Source organism: Manacus vitellinus, unplaced genomic scaffold, assembly GCF_001715985.3.
Source record: "Manacus vitellinus isolate BGI_N305 unplaced genomic scaffold, ASM171598v3 scaffold_28_pilon, whole genome shotgun sequence".
Lineage (NCBI taxonomy): Eukaryota > Metazoa > Chordata > Aves > Passeriformes > Pipridae > Manacus > Manacus vitellinus.
In genome coordinates, this window is record NW_021940122.1 from 4964780 (window position 1) to 4977924 (window position 13145).

Here is a 13145-nt window from a genome sequence, read left to right on the forward strand (position 1 = left end):
TGCAGGGAAATTATTTCCCAAGTCAGATTTCATAGCTTTTTGCCTGCCTAGAAGACAGGCACCTCAGCTGGCCCAATGCATAAGACTTCACACAGCAGTTTGTGTTACCTGGGCTGTCACTCCAGACAAAATGCCTGCTGGCAGATCTCCCTGAGCTGAGAACTTCACTTGGAGGCATAAAACCCTCAGATACTGCTAAGCACCACAGACTCTTTCTGATTCCCGGGATCGCACACAGAAGACACAGCTGGCCAGCAGGGTGGTCTGATGCATCCAGAATACAGAGATGCACGGCAAGAAGAGATGCTGCCCTGTTGCATTTGCCAACACGTGAACTGCAAACAGTATGGCTGAGAAGTGTAATGTAGAGACTGACTGAACGAGCAAGTCCCAAACCTCACAGTGCCCTGCAGATTGGAAAGGCCTTCACATAAAATAATGCAAAGGCTCTTCCCACCAATTAAAGTCCATCTGCTTGACAGGGAGTTGTAAAATAACAATCATATCTTAAAGATGGGTAAATACATAATATCTACTGCCTCAGGAAAGATGGGAAGTTCGCAATTTTTCTTGAATAATTGATGCAGGCATAGGTAAGGCCTACAGCTACTAATATCAGTGGCAGAACAGTTTGGCGAATGAGAACAAGATTAAGTTTTAACATTTTTTGAAGAAATGGAGCCATTACCCAAATTCATTATTCAAACACTTTTTATACATTCAGACTCTTTCCAAATGCACTGCTGGTAAACACAGGCATAAGTGTAGGAGTAAGAACATATATAAACTATTTTGTACACTTCCATGATGACTGCAGCTAACCCTGAAGCCTCTGGAATTCTGCTAATCACAAGACACACATGTTCGCAAGATAATAAAACTGAGATACCAGGAAGCAAATCCATGCCATGCTGATTCATGTTTCTGACTCTGTCTAGTTGCTCAGTGCTGTCTGCTTCTACATTATTTGAAACCTCAAATATCCAAACAGCTTTCCCAATACCCACATATAAAACTTCAGAAAAATTAAGCCATTTCCTTTCACGTGTGAATCAACCTGAGGATTAGATAATATCTACTACAAAGTAACAGTGAGACCAAGAGCTTATTAAAAAATAAACAAACAAAAAAATTCCTTTCATATGGCTAGTACGAATACCCATTACTAAGTCAAACAGAATTCAAATTGAGTATAAAACCTACATTGTTCAAACACTTGGCCAATTATCTCATGACAGAGTAAGGTAGTAATGTCCTCCATGGCTAGTTTTTTCCATACTTGCTCATGAGAAGGCTTTCCTTACCTACCTCAAAAGTGTTAGGTACTTTCAGAAGCTGAGGTGACCAAAGTAGGCAAACAACTTGATTTCTTCAGCAGTTCCTGTCTTCCTACAGATACACATATGTTTTAATTTCATGTAAATATCACACACTGCAATTATACAACTTTTTAAAACAACATTTTTGCCAGAAATGTTACACCCTTTATTTGGAATTTCTAAGTTCACTAGAACTAAGAGTCTTCTGGCCAACTATTATCTAAAACTGTGCTTCTAAATGCATATTCTACTAGAAGTTCTCTGCATCCAGCAGCTTCAGCAGGTGCACCTGGGCATTAAACACTTCGGAAAAAAAGCAGCTACTTATTTAGAAACATAAATAGAGAATTTGGAAAGTAAGATGAGATAATCACATATTTCAAAGTTTAAGTTTTGACAGTTTTAGGATGTATGTTTCCTGTCTCTAGATCATATGAAAAAAAACTGAGAGCAGTTAGCACACTTGAACAAGCAGCCCTCTATGATGCAAGCAGGGAACTATCTCCAGTGAAGCTTTCAAGTTCTTTCTCGACTTGCCTGATAGAGCTAGAACCCACAGATATTTTCAAAATCCATCCTTATGCAGAGGGTTTTCACTGTGCAAACCCAATGTTGTTTAGCATTGAGATTTTATAAACTAACTCAATTTTTCATTAATTATGAAATTTGCGAATTAACAGCATTGTAACCTTATATGTGTACCTAGGAACAAAGTAAAATTAAACAGATGTAATACGAGTAAGGTTGGCAAACGTACTCTAAAACACTCTTCAGAGCACAATCTCAACATACAACTATGAGCTCCTATTTCCACACTTGTGCACAGGCCTCTTTAAGAGAAAACGAGTTTCTCCCAAGGTAGCTTGTCATTACTGTGCTGCCACCATATTCTGTTCGGCCATCACAACCAAACAAACCTACCCCAAAACTCTCTTTCTCATCTTTGAACTACACCAGAGTAGACAAATGTAAGGAAAGCAGAAACAGAACTTGTGAATACATTTGTTTTTCTTGTAATAATTCTAGAATTCATTGCAAAAACACAGTATATCTACCTTTGCTATGCTTTATATTGGAACTCACGTATGTACTAACAGACTGTAGCAGAAAGCCATCTCCAGTATCTGTGGGCCCTTCAGCAACTGCACAGGAACACAACAGTGTCCAAGGAGAGGAAGGGTAATCATTATTACTCTGTCAAGAACAGTGCAATAGTTGGTCTTATGATATTTCCCTCAAAGCAAAAAAGTTATTGAAATTTGTTTTGCTTTGGATCCCCAGTATAGAATTAATTGCCTGGGATAGTTTATCTATCTCTTAAGCCAAGTCTGCATGGGGACATTGAGAATGCTAAGGCAAAACAACTAAAGGTTTGACACCAATATGCACACATTTAATTGTCTTGAAGCTGTGAGTAGATGCTCTAATTCAACAGCAAAGCTCCCTGTAGTTCCTTATTCAGTTAAGCTACATTGGTCTAAGACTAATTTACTCCTGAATTAAAGTAGTCCCCCAAGGACTCAGCACAACTCATTTTTGCATACTAACTTCATGCAGTTAGTCAATTTGCCTTAGCTCTTCCTGAGTTCCCCAAACCTTAGGGAGTTTTCAACTGAAAGGAGCTGAAGGGAGCTTGGCTACTTCATCTCCAATGGTGGGAACCCAGTGTTTTCTTCAACTTTTTCCTTCTAGAACACAGGGGGGGAAAAAAAACCCTAAAAGAAATTCCTTGCATTGATTAGCTGCTTCCTTCTCTAAGATGAAAATTCAGTGGATTTGGAGTTTATCATTACCTACTCTCGCTCTTCAAGGTTGTGGAAGTCTTGGGAACTGACATGTTAACATACAGGAAACAACCAGAAACAGCCAATGAAAAAAATGCAAGTGGATACTAATCTCATAGTGGGATTTGAACTGTCACATCATCTTTAGAGGTTTCAAATCATGTTGGAGCCGTAATCTACTGACACTGGTTTTGTTCATCACGAAATGATTTGGAAATGGCAAACATATCACCATGCTCTACTGTTGTTGTGGTACCTCAGCACTCTCTGTAAATGAATTGTAGCCTGTTAATTCAATACTAATTCAATTTAATACTAATCCTAAACTGGGACCGATATTTCCCAAAATATTCTAACAAAATTACCTACAGAAAGGATCAATTATTTTTAAAGCAAATTAGTTGCTTCCTTACTGAGAGAGCTCAGACTACCATTTTATTTAAGTCAAAATGTAAAGCACTTCTATAACTACAAGCATTTAGGAGAAATAAAGATGTCCTTCTTCCATCCAGGGTCATTAGAACTTACCTGGATACTGGCAGTAGTTGGGCAACACTTTGTTTTGGCCTTACTGCACGGATGTCCAGGTTTCAGTGATGTTTTGGGTGTACCCACAGAGACATCCTTATGCACACACTTGTGCAGACAATATCCCGAGGTACTTCATAAAATTAAGTTCATTGACTGAGCTATCAGAACTAGTGTTAGAGGCCCTACTGTACAGCAGCTAGCTGAAAGGAGTGTTTAGAGGAATAAATAAATATACATAATGCCTGACGTTTCCTTTCCCCAAAATAAATTCATTCATTATAAATGAACTGTCACATCATCATCTTTAGAGACTTCAAATCATGTCAAAGCTGTATGTACTGACACTGGTTTTTGTTCAGCACAATTTGGAAATTGCAATCTTATCACCATGCTCTAACATTTCTCATCACAACCATTGCTGCAGTATCTCAGCACTTTCTGGAAATGAACCATGTTCCATGGATTCAGTAACAGATTAACACTTTAAAATACCACTCAAGCCAAGCATCACCAGAATAAAGTGGGAAGTATGCAACATGGGATGCACTGGAGCTTGGACCTCTAAAATTTTTATTTTCAATTCTAGATGTTTTTAAACTTAGCATTTAACCTCTCAGTGTTAATTAAAAAAAATCCCAATCCCACAGGAATTTGTATAGCCTTATCAAGCAAGAACTTTTAAATATTTTGATATATTTTAGTACTTAAAATAATAAAAACAATAAGTTTACAAATGGCAGTAAAGCCTCAGAACAATATTTTCATTGATTTGCTGGAGAGAAGGACCCCTAGTGTCCAGCTGGATTTTAGCCAGCCTGGGGTCTGGTGACTACACAGCATCCAGGATGAAAAAACATTTTAGCTTGTAAAATATTTCCTGCAAACATTTTCTCATCCCTTTTATTTGGAAACTGACTGATGAAAAGAAAAAATACATATATGCAGTTCTGCTTTCCTAAACTAATTATTTCAAAATATTATCAAGGTATCATGTGATCACCTGGACTCTGAGGATTCATCATTACTGATGAACAAGAATGTGCCTTGGCACAATAGTTTCAGTGGTTGATTATGCATTGCAGACACCTATAGATAAACATCTCTATTTGTAAAAAATGAGCCCTGTCTCTGAGAGCAGTTGCAGATCAGGCTTTAAAAGCAGCATCAAAAAAATGTAATGCTAGAAGGATGAGGCTGCCCAGCCCTGTCATATAGTAGCTTTGCTTTCTAAGAGGGAAAAAAAAATCTGCACGATTCCTTATGATCAGGGTTCTACCCATTTATTTGGCTAATCATTCAAATGGCTAAACAGACCTCTAATTTGAAAATAAAAACCGACTGATGCAATCACAAACAAGTTCTGAAATTGTGATTTATAAAAAAGAGGAGAAATCTTGTTCTAAGCCAAAACACACACACAGTTACCTTTTTCTAATCAGAGCATTCATTTCTCCTCATTATGATCTCACAAGCACATTAAAATCTTATTAACATTAATTACTTCTGAGCGTCTATGCATGAGCAGCGACAGGCTTGCGCGCGCGCGCGTGTGTGTATGTGTGTGTGTCTCTGGATCATATCTACATTTATATACCTTGCTGCACTTTGCTTATAAAACATGTGAAAATATTGCTGCTAACACCAATTAGCTAATTTCACACACACAGATAGTAAGCTGCTGTCTCGCTGCACAGCTTATTATAGACCAGCAGACAGATGGACAGACAAACAGACGCAAAAAGCATCACGGCTCCTCCTAAATGCAAGATCTAAAATGCCTGGCACCCCCAGGAGTGCGAGTTTTATCCTCGTAAGTCTGAGGGAACAAAATGACACAAATAATAATAATAAAAAATAATAAAAAAAAATACGAGACAGCCAAATATTCCATTTTCTACACAGATGGGTTCAACGATGAAGTGATAGAGACAAAGAAAAAACTGGCAGGCAGACAAGCAGCAGGCGCACAGAGAGATAGACAGAGACAGATAAACAAAGCAACAGAGAAAGAGATGAAAGCATATTCATATATGTGAATCTGGGCTAAGCAATATTAACTTTAACCCACCAACAAGGTGAGGAAAGAAGTGGCAAGAGTCACCATAAGACTCACTTCACAAGCAAAATCCTGACTCTTTACAAAACTATTTATGGATTCTATTTACACTGAGCATACTATATGCAGCAGTGCTGCTGGTGACACTCAGCTCCACCACAAACTCCAGAACCAACACAGGAATCCAGGCATTGCTATGGAACTGCACCTTCCTCTTCTTTTTCACCCTTTGTTTCCATCTAACTTAGATTCACCTCTACCCTTCTTCCAAATCTCATCCTCCTGAACCATTCTCTCTACTAAGGGTTAAGATATAAACATCATGCCAAAGCCATGTTTCTTCTTCCCTGGGGGATCAGCCTCTCAGCTGGGTCCTTTGTAGAGCCTAGGTGGATATTTGCTGGTTATTTTCCTCTCTACCCAAATACCCATGTCTGCTCATCTTCTGCAGCTCTGAGAAGAACTGCAACCCTTGACTGGAATTAAAACTTACACTGACATCAGTAGGATACAAGGTTTAGGAGCGTCAAAATTTGCCTTTTAGAACTACTACCCTTTGTTTCACTTCTTTATTCTTCCACTGATGACATGATCAAGCAAAAAACTATAAGGAGGAAAATAATCAAAGCTAAGGAAGATGGTTTTCTGGAGAAATTTCCAGATGGCATGAAAGGCTTCTTCATTGGGAAAATTTTTGAAATGAACAAATCTTAATTTCTCATGGTAACACGAGTGTTTGCATTTCCTACTCCCTCTTCTCAGATCAAGAGAAGGTAAATGTGGCAATAATGACTGCGTTATTCCCAGCCTTTTACCTAAAGATATTAGAGCACTTCACAAATGTTCATGAAGCTTCAAGGCATGCAGAAGTTTCTCCCATCACTCCATTTTACTGCAAGGGAACAGAAGAGCAGAGAGGTGAAGAAACCAGACCAGTAAGAAGGTCTACAGCAGACCCAAAATGTCCTCTTATATACATTTGTCACTTTTCTCTTCTTATACGTGCTCTATCTAAGGTCATTATAAATAGTACCTGAATTTTAAAACTAATAAATTCCATGTCTGCAGACTGTACTCGGGAGCCTTGATTTGTATTTATCTGACTCATGACCTTCTCCTAATGTTTCTTATGCAGAAGGACCCACTTCCATACAAACCCAGCACAGCTGCTGAGAAAACTACCATGAATTCAGTCAAGCAACTTTGGGGCATATTGGTTGTATTTCAAACATCCAAATCAGTTATGGTGCATTCTTAGTAAATCCAGTGATTCCAGGAAGCTTTGGAGCTCCTGAGCATGGACATTATTAGTTCTATTGCACACAAGGGGTAAGCTTGGTGCACCTTGACCGAATTCTGCCCAGCTCAGTTTTACTGTGCACACAGAACAGATCTGGTTACACTGCAGAGCAGGAACCATGGCATATGGCCCCTTCTGCCACAAGAAGAGGTACATGACCTGCTGAGGCAGAAAATAAGTAAGCAAACTGAACACCACTCCATTTGCTCAGCTTACTGTGCTTCTTTAGTTAAGGTTAAATATACAGGCTTTGAGAATAAAGATCCAGAAAAGTAAAAGCTTTATAAAATAAGCAAAGAGCAATAAAGATTTGAAGCTCCAGAGTTTTATGCATATGACAAAGTAGGCTTTTTCCTGCGTATTTCCTAAAAAACAGAGCATAGACCATTAAAACCTCTCTAGAATAATGCAGAATTACTTCCTTCCTGGTCTTTACCCAAAGAAGTGGTCTGAGAGGAAGCAAGATTCTCTCTGACAAGGCATGGAGCCTCACCAATTCTGGTTAACAGTGATTCACCCAGAAGTTCAGCTCATTTGCTCAAGCTTCCCAGAAAGCTCGGAGAAATCCATAGACCGTTATTCTTCCACATTTCAAACTCTCTGCTGTGTTCCCACATCACTGACCTATATTTGAAACTTAGGAAAACAGGACAACCACGGAGAATTTCCCCGTAAACAGATCAGTGATGCCCATCAAACACCAAGGAAGGGCCACACAAAGACATGAGTTCAATAAAATGGTTAAGAAATAAGTATCCAATAGATTTGCTGACTTAATGCCTACATAGTTGTTGACTCTTTAATCCATCTTTCCCCCAAACCCATACAGATATGAATGGTTCATGGCACCCAGAAAGAAGAATGGTGTATTCTATAAAGCACTGCTTTTAAGTTTTGAAGACTACAAGCATCCTAATTAAATATAGCAAAACTTGTACCTCAGTGAGTTAAAAAAACCCCCAGAAACTCTTTTTTTAAGTAAATGCATAACAGTGAAGATACTTAATGACAGAAAAAAGTTGCCAGTTTTTACAACCACAACAACATGTAGAGGCAACTATGCAACAAGGAACCTCTGTAGAGCTTCCCTGTGTCTGAATTTTGCATGTAAAATGGACACAAGGGTCCTAAACAGTAAGAGGACTCAAATACAACTGGCTTGAGGATCTCTCAAAGGACATATGCTTATCAGCAGAGACAAATGAATCTCAGAGACCATTCAACCTCCAAAACTGGTCAAGTATATGTGAAGGATGGGACAGGGGAAAAAACCCTTCTTAGGCGGTGTAGAGGAGGGAAAGACATTTACTGCCCTTCCTGTACAAAGAAGTTTGACCTGCCTTTCACAGGTGGGAATTACCCCAGTAAACCTGTCTCCATCTACTGTATTCATCTGCTTTGTGAACCCTACTATACTGCGTCTGCCAAAAGTTACAGCAGGTTGAGACAGTATGAGAGTACTTAGGAGGTGCACTTGGCACCCAGACCAGCCTTGAGATCCAAACCCCTTTGTGTCCTTTTGGAGGTTAATAAGACGAGGTTTTACTGACTCCATCCTGGCTTTTATAAGCTTCTTGAGGATTATTGAAATTGGAAATTGCACATGAAAAAGCTGGTTCATCCAGTTTTTAGGAGGGACGTTCATCTGGTTTGCCCTTCAACCCTTGAAATGTGAGACAAGCCTGAGGAGTGTTCTTTGTTACAGTGTCTCACAAATATATCCAGTGATGGTGAGTCCATATGTCTCTGATAAAGGAAAACCTTATTGTGCATTCCAGCCTTTTCTTTTGTAAACATACTACGCTAGATGAATTTGGCTCTCCAAGAAGAAAGTATTAATTGTGCTGGCTAATAAAACTTTCTGTTGCTGTCCTTCCAATCTGGTCTTCTAAGCATCAACAGACATTAAAACTGGCTCTTGGGAAATGAAAGCAGTACAAACCCAAAACCTGTTTGCAAGTTTTCAAGAACTGAGATCTCCAGATCTTGAGAATGTCATTCTCGAGCTAAATGCAGCTACTCATTGTACAGTTTTCAGGTTGAATGTACAATTGAGTTCCTCCTACTGTTCACTCCCTGACAGATGCCTCAGCAGCAATACACCTGTGTTCTGCCCAGACCCAATACTTGCAGGCTCCTATCATTACTTGCATAGGCTTTTCTTCCACTGACAAGTTTAAACAGAGGAGTAACAATCCTCTTTAAATGCCTGTGTCCAAAGAACCCTTAGGGACTGTGTTCTTCTTTACATATCACAGTTCTTAGAGGTTAATAGCCATTGCACATACAGCAGACATCCATACAAGAAGTTCAGACCAGTGTAATTATTTGAAGGTACGTTTGTCTTTTTACGTGATAGGAAGCTCCAGTCTTCTCTTGATGACTATTTAATTAGTCAAGCAACACTATTATGTATTTCAGCCAGGTATAACTTTCCCCTATGATTATTACTGTACAAAAAAAGGGGACAGACTGGTCAAGTTTTCACACATCTACTTCTTGGACAAAGCTAACACTGGAGCTCCTCGGGATATATCCATCTGAGAGAAATCCAACTGGGGGAAAATAAAAAAAACTGAAGTTACATTAACTGAGTTAAGAGAGTAATTATAAATAATAAGCAAACGAAACCCCAAAAAGATTTTGTTGTCTTAAAAAATTCTGCTATTAAACACTTTGTTGATGTGTTGGTATGTTAAATGTATTTGGCATCAATTTCTAGTTACTGTATGGTTTTTATATCTCATTCAGAAAGTAGAAGTAAGACTTTAATGGCAAAGAAGTTGTATATGTGTTACAATACCACAATGGTGTTTAACAAAAAAAAAAAGCCTAACAGTCTTTAATATAGCCAAGAATCATCTGAGCTTCCTTTGTCCATGGAACATGGTCTTTACTTTTCCAGCTCCTATTTGCATGTACAGTATACTGAGGAAGGAAGAAAGAAAGGTCTCACTTCCTTTTTCTCTCTGTGCCTCAATTGTTTCTGATTAAAAATTGGAAATAATAATGTTGATTTAGCTACTGGAATTAAGCAAAACTAAATTAACTACTTTCATTAAACACTGTAAGATATTTGAATAAGTTTCTTCAGAAAAGCAAAGCGCTATTTATTCATATCAGCAGCTATCTATGGTTAAACTGTCCCAGAACCTTTCGTGATCATTCCCTTCTGCTGATAACTGTTCTCTGTTTTGAAGTGCATGTGTCAGTCCTGTATCTAAAAAAGCCTGGGAAAGACTTAGACAGAACTGGCGCCTCTCTTTTTTGATTAATGAGAACAAAGCAAAACAAAACAGTAACAACAAAAAAAAAGAAATCACTCAAGGTCTCAGGATTAAACCTTTGCAGATGAGGAAAAAAAAAAGGTAACTTTTTGTACATTAAATTCTTTGCAGGCTTTGCCTGGGCTTTATGAGAATAATCAGCATCACCTCGTAAAAGCAAGCTTTTTCATCAGTTCCATAAGCTGAGATTTCAAGGAGAGATCTGGTAAGAAATTTATTAATACACCTATGTATGCTGCCACAGGGGAGACAGTATCTAACACAGCAAAAATGAGGTCAAATTCAGCAGCACTGTCCTAAAGAAAACTGTCTCCTGGTCACAAATCACTTGTGGAGTACCATGCATCATCTTTACTGCTTCAGACGTATGCCAGCTGCACCAGCAGGCTAGAAATACAAAGCTAAATTCAGCTCCTGCTTCAATGTCATTTTTTCTAAACTTCATGGAATTGGTTCGCTTTTATAGAAATTTAACGTAGGGCAAAATATGACCCACAAACATTTTAGCAGAGACACAGACATTCAGAAATTTCACGTGGAACTTCTTATCCCAAGAGCACAGTCCTCTGAAGATGATTATTGTATGATGATTATTCCAGCTCACTGCTCATGAGGAAAAAGGAAAGGGCTGTGGCCTCGTCCCACCCCACTCCGGTCCTACTCATACAGAATCCTGCCGCTAAAATTTTCTCCCTCTCTTGCCAGTGGTACCAAGTTAGCCCCTCTTTTTGCATGAAGTTCAGACTTTTTGTCCTCATTTTCTTTGAACAGCTCTGCCCCCTGCCTGCGTCTCAGCTTTTATTTCTTCTAGCTGCTCACATTCTTCACGAACCTCCCTCCTAAATGCTCCATTTGTGTCCTTCTACGACACTGAAGCCAATGTTCCACAGTAACATTACTCCAGATTTTAATAACTCTTTAAAACAGCCTACAGTCTACTAAACTGTGTTACTGCACAACCAGACTTAACCAGGAAACTCCAGAAAAGTGCATTTTAGCTCACTTCCTTTTTGTTTTCAACGTTTTTCACCTGAAAAAGATGTGGAATGAAAATTAAATTAAATTATTTTGGGAGCAGAATAAATTATCACAGGGCTGGATATGGATGTGATCTAGACAAGAGGACTCTCACACCACCATAGAGACAGCCTTACTGAGCTAGCTCAGTTATTAATAGCAGTCTGGTCAAGACAGCAGAGGGCTAAATGCAGTGAAAGTACGTGGCTTAAAACATATGCAAAATTCACCTGAGTTACAACGTAATACAGCCTGCATGATCAGGGCAGAACAGTTACTGTCATCCAAACTACCTAAGAAAAGGCTAGCTCTTAATTTCCATGTGGTAAAAACTCTTTCAAAAACAAAACTAAACAAAGCAAAACAAAAACCCAAACCCCAAGACTTCAGGTATCAGTTCTAGTCTGACATGCCAGAGAAAGACCACAAGTATTCAAAAACTTCATGGGGAGGTTAAAACAAAGCAGATAGATTAAAGGAAAAGGTTGCAATGCACTTCAGGGTGATAGCAAGGCACAAACCCAAGAGGGAAGGACAAAACTCACTAGTATAGCTATAACTAATGCCTCCTAACTGCTCTCAGAAACTGATAAACATCATTATCCCTTTCCCAAAGACAAGTAACTGAGACACTGAGAAATAAAGTGACTTGTTGAAAGTCACACAGAAAACTATGAAACAAACTGCGAATCCTGCTTCCCCTGGTTATCCTTACCAGTACCTTAGATACAGTAAAGACTGCACTGCAATTTGATTACAGCCTCTAATACTGCACCATGACTTTGTGCTGACAAAAATATTTAAGATCCCTGTACACAGGCTGAAAAAAGAATTGTCTACAAAAGTATTAAGAAAGAGTTGGAATGAGATCCATTCCCATCTAAAATGTGACTTGGAAATTGGAAGAAAAAGCAATTTAATTCCAGAACCAGAAATGTCCAGCACCAGGGAAAAATAATTGAGTGTTCTGTTGTCCGGCACAAAGTTCTGCAAAGCCGACTGTACGGTAAAAGCACAACTGGCTTTTAATCTCATTCAGGAGCAGCTGCTTTCACAGCAGTGAAATCTTTCAGGACAAGCCTGACTGACTTAGTGGATAAATTATTTGAAGTTGGTATAGCACAGAAGGTACCAGCTCATTTAGGAAATGTCGCCATCTTAAAAACACTTATTCTATCCAATTGGAGCAAGCTTTGAAGGTTTCAAAACTTGGCCGTCGTTTGGATAGGAAAATAAAAGCAGCATTTTTATGAAATGCTGGAAATTACAAAACACGGTTTGGACTTCAAACAGTTCACCCGTGAGCCAGGACAGGCTGGGCCTTCGCCGGGAACTCATGTCGTTTCTCATCACTTGTATTAGTTTAGCACCAGCAAAAGGTGCCAGATTGGTAGCCCCAGGCGCTGTATTCTCTATTTATCCCCAAAGCAGGTACAGCAGGATGGCAAGCTATCACAGAGATGCCAGCCACTGCGACATTTCCTCATGTCCAGGGACCTGGTGAGAGGAGGGTGATGAGGCCTCAGTGCTATCTCTGCTGTGACTGCCCACATGGGGGCCAGTACCCCGCGCTGTTTCAGGAGGATGGGCTCCTAAACTGCAGGGCCCATGAAAGGGAAATAATGTAGCATCAGTCTACAAGTGTCCTCCGAGACTCTGAGAAAGAAGAACCAGGGATTATTTTCTTTGCATTATATTTCAGCCGTCTCAAAATGAATGAATACTAGAAAGAGCAATGAGGCCAGAGAGAGTCAACGTACTGAGTACAAATGAGATTTATACGTGGCTTGAGTCACTCCAGACAATTAGCTACCCACCAGGCTGTTTAGTTTATTGTCCCTACTGGATAAA

The 13145-nt window shown here is 39.2% G+C and overlaps 1 protein-coding gene across 4 annotated transcripts in view; it reads right to left on the reverse strand.

Annotated features, from left to right (window-relative positions):
• ZBTB20 (zinc finger and BTB domain containing 20) overlaps positions 1-13145 on the reverse strand; it is a 449521-nt gene that overhangs the window by 429151 nt on the left and 7225 nt on the right. The window lies entirely within an intron of this gene.